Here is a 23,368-nt window from a genome sequence, read left to right on the forward strand (position 1 = left end):
AAATATACCACTGCCAGCAGCCAACAGTGCAAGGTGACTTCACACAGTAAATGTTTCTAAAACTTTTGCTAACAGAAAGTACAAAGCATGTGTGAAAGCCTGACTTCCATGTTGGCCAGTTCAGCCCAGCCTCAGATATAAAAATGATCTAAAACTGAACAGGTTCAGATGTTTATCTTATCATTACCACCTAAACAATGCAGGGTAACAACTATTTACAAGTGTTTACTTTGTATTGGTAACTGAGAGGGATCTAAAAATGATCTGGAGTGAACTAAGAGATAGCTCGAGATATTGGGAAGAGTGTAAGTTACATGCAAACATTATAGGGTGTCTTGGTTCCCAAACTCTTGCTCTTGTAAAATTACCCTAACCAAAAGCAGCTTAGGGGAGGGTTTATTTTATCTTACACTTCCAGGTCACAGCCCATCACTGAGAGAGGTCAAGGCAGAGTTTATGGAGGAAGGCTACTTGCTGGATCACTCCCTGGCTCATGTTTAGCTAGCTTTTATATACTGTCCAGGATCACCTGCCTAGGGATGGTTCCACCCATCATGGGCTGGGCTCTTCTGCATCTATTAACAATTGAGACAATCACCCACAGACATGCCCACAGGCCAGTCGGATCCAGGCAATTTCCCAATAGAGGTCTTCCTCAGGTGACTCTAGGCTGTGTCAAATTGACAACTGAAGTTGACTAGGACAGGAGAAGAGGGGCTATTCCAGAGTCAGTCCACCTAACGATACCATGAAGTGACCATAGCAATAAAAAACAAATAACACAAGCATAAATATAACTGCCATTTCCTAGAAATAAATGGGTTCGCCAAAGCATCTATGCTTGCTTGCCATGGTGAGGTGTAACATTGGGGAGAAGCAGAAGGAAGGATCTCATTCTCACACTGGGACCTTGTGACACCAGAGGTGAAGGGTTACAATTCACTGTTTTTCTTTCTTTTGCTTTAACTGAAAATAGTCACTGCCTGTGTTGGCTCCCTGATGCCTCCTTTGCTATAGGAGCTAGACACACGGCCCAATGTAGTCAACCCAGGATGCCATTCCCCGACTCTGAGCCCCAGCAGCTCCAGTCCCCTGAAAGCCTCTTAAGGCCAGTAAGCATCCACAACAGCTGGCATGTGTCTATCTCTTGTTTTCACAGCGCTGCATCTTGTGGAATGCCAAAATGGACTCCTTTATGCCTTGGATATTACATGTTCAGTCCATCATTTTAAAATTAGAACCTGAAGGGCTGGAGAGACGGCTTGGCAGTTAAGAGTGCTTACTGCTCTGGTAGAGGACCCAAGTTCAGTTCCAAGCACCCAGTTTGGTCAGGTGACTCAGAACTGCCTATAATTCCAGCTTCAGGAGACTTGATGCCCTCTTCTGGCCTCCATGGGCACTGCACTGGCATGTGTATACCCATCCACCCACACACACATAGATATAATTTTTAAAATGTAATAAGGAGCTGGAGAGATGATTCAGCCGCTGAGATCACTTGCTGCTTTTCCAGAGTGCCTAGGTTTGTTCCCAGCACCCTTCCTGGGAGGCTCACAGCTGCCTGGAGTTTCAGCTCCAGGGGATCCAACATCTCTGCCTCTGTAGGCACCTGCTCTCTCTCTCTCTCTCTCTCTCTCTCTCACACACACACACACACACACACACACACACACACACACCCCATCCCACACAAGTACATAATTTTAGAATAACAAAAATTTAAATTATTAATAAAAACGAATGATAAAAATATGAACCCAAGCTCTTTCTCAATACTTTGAAGCTTCCTTCATTGCGTTCAGTACTGAGGGTCATAGAATGGAATGCTAAACTCAAAATCACATGAAAAACAAAGCAACAGCTTAGGATAGCAGTGATACACACAATATCGGACCAACGTAGGTGTCCAACAACAGAAGAATGGATAGAGAAAACATGGGGCATACACACGATGCAGTTTTCTGCAATCACAAAGAAGAGCAAAGTCACGTTGTCTGCAGGAAAATGGGTGTAACTCCAGATGATCACAGTAAGGGGATTTAAGCCAGACTCAGAAAGATAGATACAAAATGTTTTCTCTCATTTGTGGATCCTAGGTTTTAGATATAAAATAATTTCTGTATGTCTGTCATAGAAATGAAACTGTCTAGGGAAACACGGGGGACTGATGGGAAGGGGAGGGAAGAGAAGAGAGGTGTGATGGTCACTCTGGATTGTCAACTCGATGAAATTTAGAATCACCCTAGAAACAACCTCTGGGTATGTTTGTGAGGGAGTTTCTGGATTGGGCTAATTGAGGTAAGAAGATCCACAGGTATCACCTTTCCCTAGGCAGGGCATCCTCCACTGTGTAAGAGTGGAGGAACTGAGCTGAGCACAAGCGAGCAAACGGGAGCATGCATCCATCTCTCAGCCCAGGGTATTTTATCACAGCAACAGAAATGAAACTGGACCCCTGCCTACCCACACAAGGTGGATGATCTCCATTAAACCCACCGATTCAACCATCAGTCTTAGCCACACGCGTCCTTCCAGACACACCAAAAACAATGGTTAACTGTGTATCTGGACATGCTTTGGCCCTGTCCAGTTGGTAGGTAAATTAACCACCATGAAGGCTTAGGGAAGGGGCTCTCTTTCTATTTTTATTTTTTCACTAGAAGCTCTTCCATAGTACTCTTTGAAAACACACTCATGCTTTACAAAAAGTACTGTTTTTAATGTCAATAAATCCCTTGCTCTGGGCAGAGCTCTTGAAAGGAAGTTTTTCTTATCCTCAACCAATAAGAACTGAACAATATTTATCGAATAAGGATTCATTAAGCTCTTCAGAACTCGTATCCTTCAGTCTCATCCTGCCTACCCCGTGAGACCAGTATCCAATTAAAAAAATGTGATTGCATATGTTCCTTAAGCTGTTAATATTCCCCAAGTCTCTGCTATACGTTATCCGCTGCTACCATTTCTATGTATGCCCACACCATAGTAAGCCATGTGGAGGTCACAAAGACCAAGAAAATAAAGTTCCTGCTGGCAAAGAATTAACAGTCTTCCCTAGGCGAGCAGACAGGATGACACCACAAAGCCATTTACAGTACATTATCCCAGACTGGAAGGGCCCAGACAGGCAAGGCCGATTAGTCTTCATTCATTCCAGCCCCCCTGGGCCCCACAGGTAATAAGACCTTGATAAATACGTGTTAATGGAGGGATGGATCAATGGCCTGACAGCCCCTAATTCAGAGGCCAGACACAATGGTGACTGTGTATGCTGGAAACACCAGCCAAGCAGAGGCGAGGAGCTGGCTGCCCTTAGCCAAGGCACTGAGGTGGGGCCGAATGTGTCACTGCATCTTCCAGAAGAGAAGAGAAGCATGCCACCCTGGTGAGGGGCGTGAGGACCAGTCAAGAAATGATTCCTGGAAGTGAGAAGGGGAATCGAAGTAGCTTTCTTGAAAGTAGCAAAGCTGCCAGAGGGCCATGGGGACCAGGGAGCTCACACTGTGGGTCCCTGTGGTAACTGGTCATCCAAAGGAAGCAGGGAGAGGGAATGCTGATGGGTTCAGAAAGCCCTTAGAGGCAGAGCGGGTCAGACATACACACAGAGGGAGAGAGAGAGAGAAACAGAGAGAAAGAGGCACACACACACACACATACACACTTGCGCACGCGGGGGGGGGGGGGGGAACATATCTGATTACCCATCAGGCCAGGAGCCCTGGCTGCAGGGCCTGCTGTGTTTCCACACATTAAAACTCCAGTTTTCCATGACCTAGAGTCAGTTGGACAGTGTGTGAGTTGGAGGCCCCCATTCCCAGGACATTGCGATGCTCTACACTGGGAGAGACGGTGCGTTCTCCAAACCACACAGAGCAAGTTTTAACTCATCTGAGCTTCAGTGCTGTCACTGGAGACAGCCTCCCAGGCTACGAAGTCAGCCATGGAAAGTACCTTCTTTTTTTCCTTCTGGTTTGTTTTTGAGACAGAATCTCTCTATGTAGCCCTGGCCATCCTTGAACTCTCTACATACACCAGGCTGGCCTCGAACTCACCGAGATCCACCTGTCTCTGCCTCCTGAGTTCTGGGATTAAAGGCATCTGCTACCACACCTGGCCGTGGAAAGCATTCCGAGATGAGACACCTGCCCAGCGTCACTCAGTGTTAGGGGAGCTGAGTGATCAGAGGACTCTGGGTAGAGGCACTAGCTTTTGACCTAGCCTTGAAAATCAACAGGATTTCAATGCACAGAGATGAGCATGCCAAGCCATCCCAGGTAGGAGCAAAGTCCTAGGGCAAAAGAGTGTGTGGAGGGAACCACAGGGCTTTTCGCTTGGGAACTGTGTATACAAATCGGTAGATAGGGCGTCCTGGAGTGTCAACCACAGGCAATTGGAGTCAACCTTGCATTGGAGTCAGTGGGGAGGCGTGAAAGGTTTGGCAGGAAAGTCAGGTGTAGGTCTGGGCTTCTCTGGCACATCTTGAGAGATGGCTGATGAGGACATGCTGCATGGGGGAGACCCAGGTCCAGCCCTCACAAAGGACTGAAGACAGACCCTTGCCAGTGCTGATGTTCTGGGGAAGATAGAGAAATGACCTGCATGGGACCTCTTTCACAACCTGCTTCAAAGAGAAAAGATGGGGTGACAAAGAGGAGCCAGGAGCCAGGTTAATGATTGGAATGACAACTGCCAGTTCACTGAGGAAAATATCAATAGTTTCATTTAATCATTCGCTAAGCAAGGGGATTGCCTGAGGGAAGCGCAGCTCGACCCCGAGTCCAGATGTGGGGAAAATGAAAAGCCAGTTGTTCTCTGAATGGCCTTCAGAGCTTCTCAGAACCCTATTAACCTGGTGGCATCATCGCCCCATCAGGTACCTAGACCCCAGGGCCACGGCTAAACATCTTATATCCCCGAATGCTGGTGTGATGTAGACATGATGTGCCCAGTCATGTCAGTCCTCACTGTAGGAGGTGGGTGAGGTGGTGCCATGAGACCTGTGCCGGAGATGGAGATAAAGGTGACTCCTCAGCAGGGGACTTCCTGTCTGAGTCTTTGTTGTCAATGCTAACCCAGAGAGAAAGTGACTGAAATCCCAGGCAGGCACTGGACCAAGAGTCCAGTGGGTCCCTGACCTCCGAGACCCCTGAGGGCATATGCAAAGACCTTAGGCTTCCCTTTCTGGTTGATTCTGCACACATGGACTGTTTGCTCATCGCACACAGCCAGCTGTGTCACAATCTGCGAGGACATCCGAGCTCATGAGCAATGGGAGTCAGGCACGGACGGGGTAAACATTCCAGGCACTTGAAAGTATGCTTGGGCTAAATTGTTGTTTTTCTTCTCTTCGCTGGAGAAATTATATGAAATGTTGACACGGGTAAACCAATTCCAAAGTTTGATCTGCTCCAGCTCATCTTTTGGTTGTGTTAGTATGAAACATATCTGTGTAATAGTATTTCCTTTTGAACATGGCAATGACCCAGCAGGATATTACTGTTTTGCCTCCGTTATAAAATTTTTAAATTAACATCATCATCACTATTAGTGTGTGTGTGTGTGTGTGTGTGTGTGTGTGTGTGTGTGTGTGCCTGTGAATGCATGACATGACTACATGTGGTCAGAGGACAACTCTCAAGAGCCAGTTTTTCCTACCTTGTGGGCTCCAGGGATTGAACTCAGGTCCTAATGCTTGGAGGCAAGAGCCTTTACCTGCTGACACATCTTAGCCCTTCCCAGCTTCCATCTATACCACGGGTGCATGGGTATAAAAACAAACTCACTAATGCTTTTTCATTGGGAATACAAGGTTCATGACAACATTTCTCCTCACAAATTCTAATTCTGTTATTTGGGGTAGAGTTTAAGTTTCTGTCTTCCTATTACAGAGGTGTGCCCATTTAATAATGGGTGTAAATATTCTAAGACTGTAGAAGCCTCATGTACCTGTCATAAATGGAGAGCCGTCAAGGGTTTCAGAGGCTCTGCGTAAACAGAATTTATTCTTACTTGTTCTATTACCAGGGGACTTTGTGAGTGATGTTTTCTTAGATCCAATAAAGGCCCTGAACACAGACCGTATTTTTAAGACATTCTCAGGAACTCAAGCTTGGGTTTCTTCTGTGGATCAGAAGAATACTATTGATTTTACATGCTGGGATCACAGCATTGAGAGTGGACTTGAAGGCCATTTTAAATGCCCAGTCATCCCCCTCATCCTGTTCACCTCATGAGGTAAGAAAATCATAAGAAAGTGATAGTCAGGGTTGTTTCTTACTCAGAGGGAAAAAAAAAAAAAAAAAAAAAAAAACAGACCCATGAATTCAAACGGAGCAGGACTGTTTGGGGAAGCCTATAAGAAAGTTGAAAGAATCGAGAGGAATATCCATAAGAAATTCAACAGCAAAATAAAGAAGGAAAAGGAGGAGGAAGAGGGAAGATTGATTTAAAGATAATTCAGAAAACACAAAATATTTGAAATCTTTAACCAATAAGAAGTCCAATGTCAAAAGAAAAAAAAAAAAAACACAAATATATACACGTAAGGGTTATACTGTCCTTTATAAGCAAAAATGTAAAAGTTTGGAATTTTAAAAAGATAAATTAGAATCTTAATAATGAGTTTCCCAGAAGAGGATGCCAAAAGCACAAAGAGATCAGAAGCATGCAGAAGCAGGGTAACAAAATCAGAGCATCTATCGACTTAGAAGGGCTGTTATCCAATTAACACCTGTCACAGGAAAGGGGGGGGATGGAAAAGGGGCATCCTTAACAATAGGGGGAACCTCCCCAGAATGGAAACATCGAATAAGGAACTGGGAAACACTTCACGTGTTGAGTGAGGACCAGAGCGGTTACCCCCGAAAGAGAAGAGGCTGCTGATGCCAGGCTATTCAAAGGCATGTGGATGTCAACCGAAATCGGTGAACAGTGGCTTTTGAAGACAGATGTTCGCTTAGTTAGCCGCACTTCCGAGCAAATGTGATTGATCTAAACATAGACATCTGGAAAACATGTTACTTGGAGATGTACTCCATCGACATGGATGAAAAACAGTCCAGAAAATGAAAGACATGGGCCTAAGACACTGGACTTTTGTATAGGAAAATGCCAAGAAGATAGCTTTCTGGAAGAGAGCAAAGGAAGATGAAGATGGGGGTGTGGGGGCGGGACAGCAAGGGAAAGAGGCAGGTTGGGGTGGGGTGGGGTGGGGTGGGAATGACCCTAGACCAGAGGAAAACTGGGACTCCACCATCACTGTTGGGAAAGCTTAATAAACTCCAGACAAGGCTGTTGGGACATTCTTCTTCCTCTAGAAAGGAAAGAAAGGAGGGAGGAGGGAGGGAGGAGGAGTAAAAGATGAGGAACTCCAGGGAACCCAGAGACTGGCTGGGGTCCGGCATGTTGTTCCTCCCTGTAGGAAACAAGGACTCATTGATCATAACGATGCAAGTGTCTTTTGTGGCTCATTTCTTTTCTTTTCTTTTTTCTTGCTTTTTCGAGACAGGGTTTCTCTGTGTCGTTTTGGTGCCTGTCCTGGATCTCTCTCTGTAGACCAGGCTGGCCTCGAACTCACAGAGATCCATCTGGCTCTGCCTCCTAAGTGCTGGGATTAAAGGTGTGCCACCACCACCTGGCTTTTTTTTTTTTTTTTTTTTTAAGAGATTTACTTATTTATTTTATGCATATGAGTGTTTTGCTTGCATGTTAAGTCTGTGTAGTGTGTGAGTGCCTGGTGCCTGTGGAAGCCAGAAGAAGGCATCAGACATTTTTTAAGTCAACCAGAAAGAAGCAGGGAAGCCTTCATTACAAATCTGATTTGGGTGCAAATCTTACTAGTGTTGACAACGGAAATCAAAGCTTTAGCACACAAACACTGGTCTAGATTGACTTAGTGTGTCTGCTGATAGTTTCCGTACAGATGAAATCACTGGGGGAGAGTCTAAAGTAATGAGCAATGGGAAACGCTGAAATCCTATAATCTGATCAATTCAGTAATCTTTCCAATGCATCAAACTGCACAGTAGAGAAGTGGGCTGTGTCTTCAAAGTCGGTAAGAGGTGAGCAGAAAAGGATACAAGGATGAGAACCCACATTTCAGAGAGCTACATACAGATGCAGCTGATCGAACAAGAAGTAGGGGCTTATCACATTATTGACGTTAAAAATAGAGGGATTTTATAAAAGTGTAAGTGCAAAGCACTTGGAAGACAAAAGGTAGAGGATGTTGATTGGATGATGTAAATCTTCACCTGTCACCTCAAGGGAGTAGTGGCTGTCCTAGAGCTGATGAGACTGAGGAATACCAAGCTCATTACAGCATTCTGAATAATGAAGTATGCCATAGCAGACACACTGATAAGGAAAAGACCTCCTTAGACAAGGCCCAGGGCATGGGATGGGCCCACCAGGAGAGCAACACTTTCCACCCTGGGCATGCTTAGGCTCATTTCTTTATTTTTGTGTGTATTAATTCTGTCAATAATATTTTTAATTGTGTGTGTGTACACTCATTCCTTATATGCAGGAATCATTTTTATTTTTCTTAGTAGCTGGCACAATGTCAATAAAATAATAACAGCAGAACTATTCATTTGGATTTTTTTTTTTTTTTTTCGTTTTTTCGAGACAGGGTTTCTCTGTGTAGCTTTGCGCCTTTCCTGGAGCTCACTTGGTAGCCCAGGCTGGCCTCGAACTCACAGAGATCCGCCTGGCTCTGCCTCCCGAGTGCTGGGATTAAAGGCGTGCGCCACCAACGCCCGGCTCATTTGGATTTTTTAAGATTTATTTATTTTTATTTTATGTGTGCCTGTGTACATGTTCACATCTGGTACCTTTGGAGGCCAGAGGAGGGTGCTAGATTTCCCTGAAATTGGTGCTATGGATGGTTGTGAGCCACCATGTGGGTGCTGGGAACTGACTCCAGGCCCTTTGCAAAAGTAGCAATTGCTCTTAAAGGCTAAGCCAGGGGGGCGATAGTGGCACATGCCTTTAATCCCAGTACTTGGGAGGCAGAAGCAGGTGGATCTCTGTGACTTCGAGGCCAGCCTGGTCTACAGAGCAAGATCCAGGACAGGCACCAAAACTACACAGAGAACCCCTGTCTCAAAAAAAAAAAAAAAAGGCTAAGCCATATCTCCAGCCCCTTATTTGGAATTTGTTATTGTTTGTTTGGGTTTCTTTTTCATTTGGGCGCAGTCTCACTAGCCCAGGCTAGTCTTGGTCCTCTTAGCCAGCATTCCAGGTGCTAGGATCACAGCTATTTTATTTATTTATTTATTTATTTATTTATTTATTTATTTATTTATTTATTCATTCATTCATTCATTCATTCATTCATTTATTTATTTGGCAGGGGGCAGCACGGGCACGGCACAGTGCTCTTCACTTTGTGAAGTCAGTTCTCTGACACCTTCCTGTGGGTTCTGGGGACAGAACTCAGGTCCTGAGGCTTGCATGCCAAGTGCTTACCTCTGTCAACCCCAATACTATTTATTAAGCATCTATGAAGCTCTGGACCATGCACCAAGCGCTTCACTTGGAGTATTATTTTCACTCCTAAACTCTGCGAGTCCAACAGTAGCCTCCCTATGATGAGGAAATGAATTTAAGGAGTTGAAAAAGTAAGAAAATGTCTAAGGACAGTAGGTCTGGCCATCTCTAGAAGCTTGACCTTTCACATGGTTCAAAGTAAATCAGCATTGGGATGAATGGTTGTGGGTAAATACATTCACATAAAACGTAAAACTAATGTTATGTAGGCCCATGCCTCAAAGACGACTGTTCTATTTTGCTACAAATATCATCAACTAGATACAAAAAGCTCTAGGCCCATAAACTTAGTTCTCTTGGAATAACTAGAAGAGTTTGTGGAGTAATAAATAAGGTCTGCTGGGAGCCAAGAGGGGAAATTTAAATTCTCAAAAGTAAGTGGGGAGCTTCTGTCTGGTAATGGAACAAATTGAAATAGTCTGTGCTGAAGGGATGCTGGCAGTAAATAGAGAGAGTCGGCCTCAACCCTTTTAGTTTTCTAGATCGGAGTATTATTTTCCTGCAGACTTAAATGTCACAGACATTAGGACTTAATGCGAAATTAGTTTGCTTAAGTGGCTGTGTCTTTGAGCCCCAAGAAGGTCACACGGATACATGAGTACATGCTGCTCCAGCAACAACACACATTTCAGGTCTTGGATGCCATTGACCCTATTGATAAAAACAATGGGGCATGCCTTCCCTTGCGTACGCATTTAGAAACATATTCTGACTTACATAAGATGTGCAATATAGCACACGAAACAAAATGGAGAACTTGCATGTAAAATAAACACAGCATAAAAACAGAAATCTTGCCGGACGGTGGTGGCGCACACCTATAATTCCAGCACTTGGGAGGCAGAGGCAGGCGGATCTTTGTGAGTTCGAGGCCAGCCTGGACTACAGAGTGAGTTCCAGGAAAGGCGCAAAGCTACACAGAGAAACCCTGTCTCAAAAAAAAAAAAAAAAAAAAAAAAAAAAAAAAAAAAAAAAAAAAAAAAAAAAACAGAAATCTTGGGGCTGGGGAGAATGTTCAGAGGTTAAGAGCACTTGCTGCTCTTGCAGAGGACCTCAGTTCAGTTCCCAGCACTCATGTTGGACCGCTCACAACTGTCTGTAACTCCAGCTCCAGGGGAGGGCACACCTTCTGACCACTGGGGACACCAGCATTCATGTAGTGTATCTACATACCCATACACATAAATTTAAAAAATGTCTTTTTAAAAAGTCTATTGTTTCCCTTACCCTCCAGTGGCCCATCTTGTGCAACTCGACCTATACCCCAATTTGGACACCGATCTATGCTGAGTTATTTCACACTAAGCAAGTAGTTACCAGAAACAAATCATGTGTGAAACAAAAAAAAAATATTATGGCTAGAGCTAAGATTTATCAAGCACCCACTCTGTATTAGAGTTATAAATGGTTTGTGTACACTAATTTAATCCTTATAACACTGCAAGTGGGGGTTATTAAGCCCTATTTTACAAAAGGTTACATGGAGCTACTATTGGAGCAAGAGGAACTTACGCCAGGTCGCACTGCTGGTGTTAGATCCGGGACCCTTTTCATAGAATTATATCAAAATTATAATGTGTGGCAAAGCTTCAGAGATAATAGTATAGATGATAGACAGATAGATAGATAGATAGATAGATAGATAGATAGATAGATAGATAGATAGATAGACAGACAGACAGACAGACAGACAGTTTCGGGGAGCTCTCAGGTCCTACCAGATAGCTTCTCCTTTTTTGTATTTTCTTTTAGACAGGGTCTCATTATGTAGCTCTGGCTGGCCTGGAACTCGATATGTAGACCAGGCTGGCCTTGAAATTACAGAGATCCACCTGCCTCGGTCTCCCAAGTACTGGGATTAAAGGTTTATACCAGCACCCCAGCTCTCCTATTGTCAATTTGGCACATTTGGTAAGCCTGAAAAACAAAACTGATGTATTACTAGTAGAGCATGCTTATTTGAGATTCACTGGTTTTTTCTATTAATAACCTGTGGTTGTTTGAAAGAAAATGATTCCCATAGGTTAGATGGAGTGGCCCTCTTAGGAGGTGTGGCTTTGTTGGAAGAAGGGTGCCACTGAGAAGAGGCTTTGAGGTCTCAAAAGCGAAAACCAGCCCTACTGTGGCACACAGTCTCCTCCTGCTGCCTACAGATCAAGATGTAGAACTCTCAGCTCCTCCAGCACCATGTCTGCCTGCATGCTGCCATGCTTCCCTCCGTGATGACAATGGACTAGACCTCTGAACTCTAAGTCAGCCCCAATTTTCCTTTATAAGAGTTGCCATGGTCCTGGTGTCTCTTCACGACAATAAAACCCTAAGACACAGCCTCTTTCTATTACAAGGTGCTATACTGCATCTAATGCTCTTCTCCCCACTCGCTCCTCATATCTGTGAGATTTTATCAATCTTTCTTGGTTTTCATAACTTCAAGATCTACTCCCTATATGTAGACTTATTATTGCAGTGGGAAGATCAACGGGTGAATTTTTAGTCCTTGGAATGGAGTAAAGAGGTTTTAGAAATATGACTATAGAAGTGATGTGTCTACCTCATCACATTTGGGGAACAGAAAAAGCCCCCAGGTATGCATACCCATCTACCTATGGATCTTACTTACACACCCACGGTTCACACCTGTCCACCTGCAGCTCTCCTCCACAGTCACACCTGTCCACCTGCAGCTCTCCTCCACACTCACACCTGTCCACTGCAGCTCTCCTCCACAGACACTCACACCTGTCCACTGCAGCTCTCCTCCACAGACACTCACACCTGTCCACTGCAGCTCTCCTCCACAGACACTCACACCTGTCCACCTGCAGCTCTCCTCCACAGACACTCACACCTGTCCACTGCAGCTCTCCTCCACAGGCTAGAGGCTAGTATCACAGAGCAAGTAAACTTTTCAAGATGTAGCAAGGGTTTTCAAAATCCTGGAATTTTGTTCATTCTCCCCACCATGGTTGAATAGGAAAGTGCTCTCATAAGTTCTGTGTTTGAACACTTGGTCTGAGGTGCTGGTGCTGTTTGGAATTCATGGAAATTTTAGGAAGTGGAACCTTACTGGACTAAATACATCACTGGAGGAAGGTTTATAACTTGGCCACACTTCCTGTTCTCTCTCTCTCTCTCTCTCTCTCTCTCTCTCTCTCTCTCTCTCTCTCTCTCTCTCTCTCTCTCTGCTTCCTGTGTGTGGATGAGATGTGATCCACCACCTTCCTGTTCCTGCTGGCCAACTTTCCCTGCTGGCTGCCATAGCTTCCCTGCTGTGCTGGACTCTGTCTCTCTGGAACAGTAAACCAAACTGAATTCTTTCTCCCCTGCATTGTTTTATGTCAGAATAACACGGTAACAGAAAAGAAACGAATACGTTACCCAATCCTCTAAAACAACCTATCAACGCCTCAGCCACCAAGATGAGACCTGCTGCTTTCTATCTACTACAGTTATTATTTAGAAGCCACTTGGGGTAACAGTGACCTATTTGCCCGCCCCCACCCTTGGGTGTCTTCTGGAAACCCCCTACTGGTTTCTGGCCACAGTTTAAGACCACTCTGAGAAGGCATTATAAAATCCACCCTTTGCTGCTGCAGGCGCTAGCCTGAAGTCAAGGGTGCTACAATGTGAGGCTAATTGCCGCGGCCTTTTAATATGCTCTTCTCTGAGGCCCTCCCTGAAAGGATAAAAGAAAATGCTGCATAATGATGCGTGAAAGGGAAGGCAGCCAGAGCCTTCACCAGGCCAGGGACCCCGACCTGCAATCTCATTCACACAGGGGGAGAAGACAGAGAAAAGCCCCCTCTTTCCCTTGCAAGAGTTCAGAGCATCATGTAAATCAGAGTTTAGACCATGGGCTGGGACCGAGTGGAAACAACGACAGCATTGGCCTTGGGAAGTTGGTCCAACCTCGGCAGAAGACAACACTTGGGAGGGGAGCCTCGGGGTCTTTGTTGAGGAACACCTTGCCTACTAGGCTGAGTCAGTTTTATTCTCTCTGCAGCGGGGTGGCGGTGGGGGGGATGGCCAAGGGTGGGAGAGAGTGTGTGTGTGCATATGGAGGTCAACCTTTGGTGGCTTTCTCAGCTGCCTTTGGCCTGTTTTGCTTTTGTTTTATTATTGTTTTCTTTGTGGTCTCTCATTTTAAGAAACGATCTATTTTATTTTGATTTATGTGTATTGTGTCTGTATGTCTGTGTGAACACATGCATGTGGGCACCCACAGAGTCCAGAAGAAGGCACTGAATCCCTTGGAGCTGGAGTTGAAGGCAGCTGTGAGCTTCCTGACGTGGGTGCTAAGACGTGAGCCCAGGGCCTCTGCAAGAGCAACAAGTGCTCTTAACCACTCAGCCATCGCTCAGCCCCTTGGAGTTGGAGCTTTAGAACTAAGTACATGTTGTGAATTTGATCGGCAAAGGCAAATGAGAGTCAGTTTGTGCTGGACCAAAGTGATTGCCCAGGTAGAGGCCAGCAGACTTTCATTGCAGCTCTTTTGGTGTTCACCAAGAGCACCATTTGGGATCTGCTTTCTCTGAGAATCTCCTCTCGCTATTCCACCTTGTCAAACTCTGGACTTAGGTTCCTGACTCACACTCCACCCGATCACCAGTGCAGAAGCCCAAGGCAGAAGTTTCCAGGATAGAAGCAAATCTTGCCATCCTCTTCCCTCCCAGAGCTCCGAGTCTCATCCTGTTCATAGCTCAGATTCCTCCTGTCCACGCCAGCCCACAGATGGGCTCATTCTCACAATACGCCGGACCCAGCGTTTCAGTTGTTTAGAAGGGAAATGTTCCGCTAATTCGCTGTATTGCTGGAAACAGAACCGATCAAGCTGGTTTATTTTTAGCTCTGCACCTGCAGACCTGAGCCAATTTGCATGAATGTGCCTTCCTCTGCTGAGAAAAGATTTTTCCAAAGAGGAAAACCAACGGGCTTCTGTGGGAGCCAAGCAAGAAGCACACAGCATGCCTGTGGAGGAGAGACCAGGAGAGGAGGGGGTCCCAGAATGAAGACTTCCACTACTTTGGAGCTATTATTATGCAAATGAACATACAACAACAACTTAAAAAGCTCACGAGGATGAGGCTTCTCACCAGGAGCCAAACACTAACTATATTATATACGTCTCCTCAATTTTCACAACTCCTCCCTTAGGGAGGTGTTACTAGCTTTCATTGTACAGAAGAGGAAACTAAGGAGAAAAACACTAAGAGGCTTGCCCAAAGAAAGAGCTAGAACATGAGGCCTTTGGGCCCAGAGCACACATGGAAAGCCCTGTTGTTAGGCAGTTCCTGTTGGAAGGAAAGCAGCCAGAGATGATCCGGCTGCCTGAAGAACACCATTTTTTGTGGCATGTCCAGAGACAACCCATTTCTTTACCTTTGTGGTTCTGAACCTGAGCAAGCCCATTGGAAGCACCCAGGGAGTCTATTCAAAGTGTACCTGAGGGGTTGGTGAGGTGGATCCGATGGTGAAAGCACTTGCTGCCAAGCCTGAGGAGCTGAGTTCAATCCCTGAGACCTACATGGTGGAAGGGGAGAACCAGATTACACAGCGTCTTCCTGACGTATGGGTATACATGGAGCACACACGCGCACACACACACACACCCCTGATCCTTTCATGTGGAGATTCTAAACTGTTTGGTCTGGGGTAGGACCCCCACATCTTTGTTTTGACAGAACTGTGCAGGCAGGCATCCCAACACACTAGCCTCCCAGGTGACCCTGGACGCCTCTTTGGGGGCGTTTGCGTCCTCCTCTTTGCCCCTGTTGGAACACTTGATTGGGTTTCAGCTTCTCAGAGAAATATGCACTAGGCAAGAAAGAGACTTGCCACCTCAGTAGTCATAGCTGAATGTCGGCAGGAGAGTTCCTGAAGCTAAGCCTTGGTCCTTCCTGTATAAAATGGTCATTGGTGTTAGTGCAGGCATTTGAGACACTTGTGTGTCTGGGTGCTTGTTGAAGAAACCCAGCTTATTTTGTGTTAGAACTCTGTATTAGCAGAGCATAGAGCTGGCTGAAATGGGCAAAAGGAATCTCTCCCCGGCCCCCGCCCCCCCCCGTGTGTGTGTGTGTGTGTGTGTGTGTGTGTGTGTGTGCACATGTATGTGAAAGCCACAGGTTGGTGTCGGAAGTTCTCATTTTTTGAGACAGGGTCTCTCACTGAACCTGGAGCTCACTGACTGGCTAGACTGGCTGGCCAATGATCCCCAGGGACCTCCCTGTGTCTGCCTTCCCAGCACTGGGACTTAGGCCCACCCATTCTGTGCCTGACTTGGTCTACACTAGGGGTCTGAACTCAGGTCCGAATGCTTGCACAACACACACATTTTACCCACTGACCCACCTCCCCCGCCTCCATAGGGTTCTCCCTGGCTTCCAGATGTGTTAGTCCATATTCAGGGATGTCTGGAAACAAGGGTCACCATAAGGTGTTGTCACCAAAGAGATTCTAAATGCTCTCCAACACGAGAGACCCTGTTGTACTTGCCTTCCTAGATCGAATGCTTAAGAAATCAGAGTATATTTGAACTGACAAAGAGTCATAAAAAGACTTTTAAAGTTCTAAAAATAAATAAATAAACAAATAAAAAGAAGCCCAGATTGAGAATGCCACCCTCCTCCCCAAGTACACACACACACACACACACACACACACACACACACACTCCCAAGCAAGCCCTTCTGCCAAGGCTACAGAAGCCATCTGGATAGAAAGAGACAGCTTTTTAGGAATCTGGTTTTGTTGGGTCTTCCTGTGAAATTTTCCCACACAGATAGATGTCCCTGGGAACAGAGTACCTAACTGGCCTGGACCTCTATGGCAGCCGCTCTCCCTCACTGGCTGGCCCTGGCTCCAAGTGGGCACCATCAATCAGCCCAGTCCTTCCATTCGGTCAGCCCCTTACTGTACTGGATCCCTTCTGAGACGTAAACAGATCCCTCCCACAGGCCTCAGCCCACAGATCCATAGCCTTTGCAGGGTTCCGTGAGTCTACCGTCTATTCATAGTGTCTTCAGCCCTTGTAGGGTGAGGGTCAGAGGCAGAAGTGAGTCCATATGCCATTTGAAAGGTACCAGAAGAATATACTGTTTCCTAAGGACTTCTGACCAGCCACAGGCCCTGACTCATCCCTGCTGGGAACCCCTGAGAGGTGACATCCCCCTAGCTCCAGCCCAGCCTGAGGTTCCACATTCCTGATAGCTTCAACGGCTATCAGGAGACATCATGGGAGTTCTTCCTGAGGGGTGTGATTTTTCTTTGTTTGTTTGGTTGGTTTTTGGTTTTTTATTTTTTTATTTTATTTTATTTTATTTTATTTATTTATTTATTTATTTATTTTGGTTTTTCGAGACAGGGTTTCTCTGTGTAGCTTTGCGCCTTTCCTGGAACTCACTTGGTAGCCCAGGCTAGCCTCGAACTCACAGAGATCCGCCTGCCTCTGCCTCCCAAGTGCTGGTATTAAAGGCGTGCGCTGCCGCCGCCGCCGCCGCCGCCGCCACCACCACCACCACCACCCGGCCAGTTTTTGGTTTTTTGAGATAGGGGTTTTCTGTGTAACTTTGGCTATCCAAGAACTAACTCTGTGGACCAGGCTAGCTTCAAATGCACAGAGATCCTCCTACCTCTGCCTCCCAAGTGCTGGGATTAAAGGCGTTCCTAGCAAGGGGTGAGATTGTTATACTGTTCCCCTCACAACAGTGGCTTCTAAACAGACAGCTTCTCAAGACAGGTGTTCTTGAGAAAGGCCCCTGGGAACTGTGGGAGAGGAGATGGGAGAGTGGAAAAGGCCTGGCTCCATGTCAGACGAGCTAAAATGTTTGGCAAGGGCTCAACACAGACATAGATGCCGTATGAAGACTTTGATGTGTGTTCTCCAGGCCACTCTCTATGGTCCCATAGACCATCATGTTTCTATCACTGAAGACACAGACGCTTGGAGCGGTGAGGTAACCCTTCCAACAGCCAGAGAGCAGAAACTGCATTCAAGTACACACAAGCCCAACCCCAAACCTGTACTCTTCCTGCTTCTCTTACTCCACCTCTAGAAAAGTTATCAAGTTCTCAACGTATTTGCTTCTTAATTAATCCACTAACATTTTTAAAGAAAAGGATGAACAGGAGCAGTGAAAGAAAAAGCCAAAATGCCAATCAGGAAATTACCTGGGAGGAAAGTATCACTGTGGTACTGTCTCCATTGGGTTGGCCTCTGAACATGTCCCGGGGGTGGGAGGGGTTGCCTTGATTAAGTGATGTGAAAGACCCAGTCCAGTGTGGGTGACACCATTCCCTAGGCAAGGGTCCTGACCACTGCTAAGAGTGGAGAGTTCAAATACAAGTGAGCAAGAAGTGATTGACTTCTCTGCTCTTACTGTGGCTGTGAGGGAACTAGCTGCTGAAGTTCCTGCCTTGGAGCCTTTACTGTCTCAAGCTGAAACTGGAATGTAAGCTAAAATATCCCTCCTCCTCTAAATTGCTTTTTTCCGGGGTATTTTTTTTCATAGCCACAGAAATAAAACTAGGACATGACCTAATGTCAGCTTTCTTTACTTTCAGTTTCATTCTCTCCATAAAATTATATTGATTTAGAACAATGGCACCTCACTATCTATCAAGCACGGTGGATATAACAGTCCCCACAACACAATACCTTTATTTTTGAAACACCGTTTCATGTAGCCTAGACCAGCCTTGAACTCACTGTGAAGCCAAGGATGACCTTGAACTTCTGATCCTCCTGCCTCTGCCTCTTAAGTGCTGGGATTATACCTCATGCCTGGTTTATATAATGCTGGGGATCCATGCCAGGGCTTCATGCATCCTAGGCATTCTACCCACTGAGAAACACCCAGAGCACATCATTTTGATAAGTCGTTTTCCTTACTTCTTGTCTTCATTTTACCTTCATAAGAACATATATATTCTCCCACGTATAATGGGGCATATATGTTGCATATTCTCTATTATGTATGTTTTCAAATAGCCTCATTTGATCCTCCCGTGGCTAGGCAATGCTGTCATTTTCTGCTGTCATGGATGCTGTGTCCCATAGCATACAGCCTTCTTCAGGACTGATGGCTCGCCCCAGCTGCTGGGAAGGCTGCCCGTTATCAGCCTTCAGAGCAGCTCTCCCCTTTTAGGTGAAGTGAGACTCCGCATTCCAGGTCACACCCCTGGCCAGGAAAGCTGCACCCAGTGACACGGATGGGTACGGATGCCGATGCTGTGGCCTTCTCCCCCTGACTTGGGCTACCATGCAGGGCCCTCCTTGCTCCAGAGCCCTTGGTGAACTCATGACCCCTGGTTACCTACCTTGAAGTCCAGCTTCTTCCTCCACCTAGCCTTGCTTTCTCTTTTCCTTTACCAGTGTTGATCCAAGGAGTGAGTCCGATAACCTAACCGGCCCATCACATTCTGACCTCCGTCTCAGAGTCAGCTTCATAGAGCACCCACATGGAAGCTGAGGCTCCAGGAGATGAAATGACTTCCCTGCTTCGGCTAGAAACAGCAGGAGACCAAGACCACGTGTCCCAATGAGTTATTCGTGATATGGTGCTGCCTACATGAAGGTCTCTGCCTTAGTGCCTCAGTGGCGATGGTATGATGTGACTCAAAGGAGTTTTGAGCAGATGCAAATTAACAGAGAGCAAAGCAGCTACGCCAGCAGTCACCACAGCACAGACATCCCACAGCTGGCTAGTGTCTGAGCTTCCCAACAAAAACTGAATGTCAGCCATCACGAAAAGTCACAATTTCAATTAAACACTTGGAAACTTTAATTTGAGGATCAGTGTTCCTGAGGCCCCTACCCTTAGCAGATCGGGGATTATTGGCAGTTGGTGCTGAGAGAGAGAATTACTTTTCTCTGGGGAGATGGCTGTGGATAGGTTGCTTGACTCCCATTGGATGGCTCCAAACCCATGTGTGTATGGTCAGCACTAGTTTGACTGGGGGGGGGGGGTGGAATTAATAATAATCATTTTTAAAAGAAAAGTAGGGAAAGAGATAGGAAAGGGTCTCGGGGGAGGTAGTAGGGGTGGATATGATCAAAGTATGTTTAATGCATGTATGAAATTTTCAAAGAATGAATAAAATACTAAAAAAAGAGAGACATTTTAATAATATACTGTATTTAAGTCAACATAGCCAAAACATTATCATTTCAATATGCTATCCGTGTGGACGGTATTTGCTCTGCTCTGTTCTGGGTGTGGCTTTCATTCACAGCACACTCCAGCTGAGAACAGCTGCAGTTCAGACACTGAACCATGCATCTGTGGCCTTGGGACAATAGCTGAGCTTGAGAATTCCGTGCCACTCTCCTCAGAGGAAGAACTCTGATCATCCAGACTCTTCCTCACATCTCCACATTCCCCAGGACAAACCACACCCAGCCCCTCTTTTTGACCTCATCTCTCTCTGAATTCCAGGCCGGAGCTGGCAGAGCTGACTCCGCCCACAATACCCCACACTGAGGTACTAGACAAGGGACGCAGGGTGAAAAATGAATCATAAAAGTAAATGACTCCGGTGGATAGGTGTGTGTGTGGCTGATGCAAGTTAAAACCAACTCAGAATTTAAGCCCACTACGAGCAAGTATTTACCACCAATATGTTCCAGGAATTAATAACCTCAGTCCTTAGAAGGTTTCCATTTCAGTAAGAAACACATTAAGATCACCATACTATCAGAGAGTGAACAAGGAATGTGGGTAGACAAGTCACAGATAAGGAAATAGAAATGGCTTTAGGATGTATGGGGAAGTGTTGAGCTCATCCAGTAACCCCAGAAATACAAATCACAGCGACAAAATGCCGCTCTCCTAAAACTCCTGAGGGTGTGGGAGTGAAGCATGGCACCTGTGCTTCGGAAGGCAAGGCAGCCAGCAACTGGCACCACAAAACCTTACAGCATGCACACTCTATGCAGCAACCCCTCTCCTGCAATCTCCTGGAGAAACTGCAGAAATGCAGACATAGATGTATGGGCACAGATGTTAATCAGAGTCATTTATTTTTGCCAAGGCAACCTGAATGCCCAATCCTGTGAGCTGTATGTGGATTAAATCACAGGCAAGGAAGTTTCTTCAAAACGAGGGTGATCAGGCAGGGAGGGGTTGTTTTAGTCTGTAAAGTGCTTGTCTTGCAAGTTTGGGGACCTGAGATCAGTCTCCAGAATCCATTTAAAACGCTTGGTAGCATACACTTGCTACCAAGACTGGGGAGGTGGAGGCATGGGGATCCCTGGGGCGCACTGGCCAGACAGTCTAGTCTAATTGCTGATGTCCAGGAAACCTAGAGACTGTCTCAAAGGAGGGGGATGATGTTTCCAAGGATGTCTCCTGAGGTGTGTTCCAGCCTCCACATGCACCTGAACATGCACACACACACACACACACACACACACACACACACACACACACACACCACACACCACACACACACACACCACAGAGAGAGAGAGAGAAACATTATAAAAATGATGCTGACCAAGATATTAATGATAAAAAAAAAAGAGTACTTTGGTCACATCAATTTGAAAAGGAAAAAGGACCCCAAATGGTATGTATCGTATATTCACAGCAAAATAAACTCTTCCCAGAACAAGACAGCACAAAAATGAAAACTGCCTGCAGATCGTCGTCGTCTAGTGCTGGGATTTGAGATTGCGTTACTGTGTTCTTTGTATGCTTTTCGGGTAACGTTCACATAGCAAGCTTGCAAACTTTCATTGTCCAGTGCTGACAAATGAGAACTCCTGTACAAGTCAGATCACTCTCCCAGAACAGAACATCATCTCCCCAGAAGCTTGCCCCAGGGTACTTCCTAGTCACCACTTCCTGGAAAAGCCCACATCTGTTTTCACAGTATATATGGGTTGGCTTGCTCTTCAATCTCAGACTGGAGGACTCGTGCAGAGTGCGCTCTTGTATCTGCCTTCTTTGGCTCAGCAGTATGCTGCGAGCTTTTTGTTTTTTAATCATCTAAATTCTGCACTTCGTACCATTACCCCTAGCCCGTTTATGCACCATCAGGGCTGCAGGACAAGGACTTGGGAGCCTTGTTTCTCCTGACAGCCCTGAGCAGGGGCAGAAGTGGGGTTTATAAAGACAAAAATCACAAACATTTGTTGCCAAGTTACAGTTACAATTTTCACCAATCAGGATTTAGAGATTAGGGGCTTCCTTGAGTGTTTCATCATTGTCAACCGACATACAATGCAAGCCTTTCAGTTCAACCAATCAGATTCGCTTGCTCCTTCTGTTGTTAGAAACAGCCATAATGTTTCTAGAGAACTAAAGCTGCATAACGACTATTTCTATGATTTAGAGAGGAGGTTTTTCAGCCATTGGAAAGTTCTCAGCTCCCCTAGGGCATGGGAACCTGAACTTGATTTCACCCTGCAGGTAAAATGGAGTCTGAAGTCAAAATGGCAGTACTCTGGCCAAGGTGCTTTTGCCTGCTCCCTTCAATACTCACTGAACTCCAAGAATTAGAGGAGAAAATGATTTCCTGAAAGTAAAACCGTCATTCTTTGATGGGGCACACTTGGTCTGTGTACACTCATTTGAAGTGGAGTCCTTTAAGTTCTTTGCCAAGCTGTCCCACTAACATCATCTTCGCTAGAGAAACACCAAGGACAGGGTAACACAGAGAACAGGGGTTTACTTAGCTCATGATGCTGAAGGCCAGGCAGTCCAATATGTCAGCCTCTAGTAAGGGTCTTTCAGCTGCATGGGGGCACAGTGGAAGGCATCTTGTGGTTGGATGAACAAACTTGCCTGTGTAGCTCTCTCTTGTTACAACTTGAGTGATACCATCCTAGGAGCTCCATCCTCAGGATTTCATCTAACAACTTATCTTTTTAGATTGCAGATTTATTTATTTACTTAGTCAGTTGTGTGTGTGTGTGTGTGTGTGTGTGTGTGTGTGTGTGTGTGCTCATGTCATGAAATGTGTGCGGAGGACAGAGGACAACTTGCAAGAATTGAACCTCTCCATTCACTATGTGGGTCCTGGGGATCAAATTCAGGTCGTCAGGCTTAGAGGCAAGCACCTTTACCTGCTGAGTCATCTTACAGATCCTCATCTAATCTTAACTGCCTCTCAAATGCCCCACCTCCAAATACTATCAGTGTGACATGTGACTTTGGGGATCAAGTGTCCATCATGTGAACTTTGGGGCAGGTGCGACATTCCAGCCATGACATTCCTTTGGTTGAGCTGTCTGCTCAGAGGCTGACTATGGCTCAGCTTTGTCTTCTAATAACTGCTGCTTTGAGGGATGGCCCTACTTTGGTGCCCTGGAGATCCTGCACACACCCACACCACCCCAGCAAAGCTTGACCTCCAGCAGAACACCTGCCGTCCAGGCAGACCTGGGAGCCTGGGATGCTTGAGAGAAACTACAACAAGCTCATTACTCAGCCACTCACTTCCCCACATACCAAGGGTGTCAGGAGACCAGTGTTGGTTTCCCAGGCTCTGGTGAGGGCTGGGGCCATGTTGCTGCTGTAGGCTGTGAAGCTACAGAGCTCCTCATTTGTCCCCTGTGATAAAACACTGTCAAAAAGCAACTTGACGGGGGGGGGGGGGGGGGGGGTTATTTCGGCTTACAGTTATAGTCGCTCCTGAGAAAAGGCAGGGCAGGAACTCAAGGTAGGAACATAGAGGCAGGAACTGAGGCAGAGAACCACAGAGGAATGCTGCTTACTGGCTTGCTCCCTATGGCTTGCTCAACTTGGATTTTATACATCGCAGGACCACTGGCCTGGGGCAGCACCACCCCCAGTGGGCTGGACCTTCCTATATC

The sequence above is a fragment of the Peromyscus leucopus genome, chromosome 7, assembly GCF_004664715.2.
Source record: "Peromyscus leucopus breed LL Stock chromosome 7, UCI_PerLeu_2.1, whole genome shotgun sequence".
Lineage (NCBI taxonomy): Eukaryota > Metazoa > Chordata > Mammalia > Rodentia > Cricetidae > Peromyscus > Peromyscus leucopus.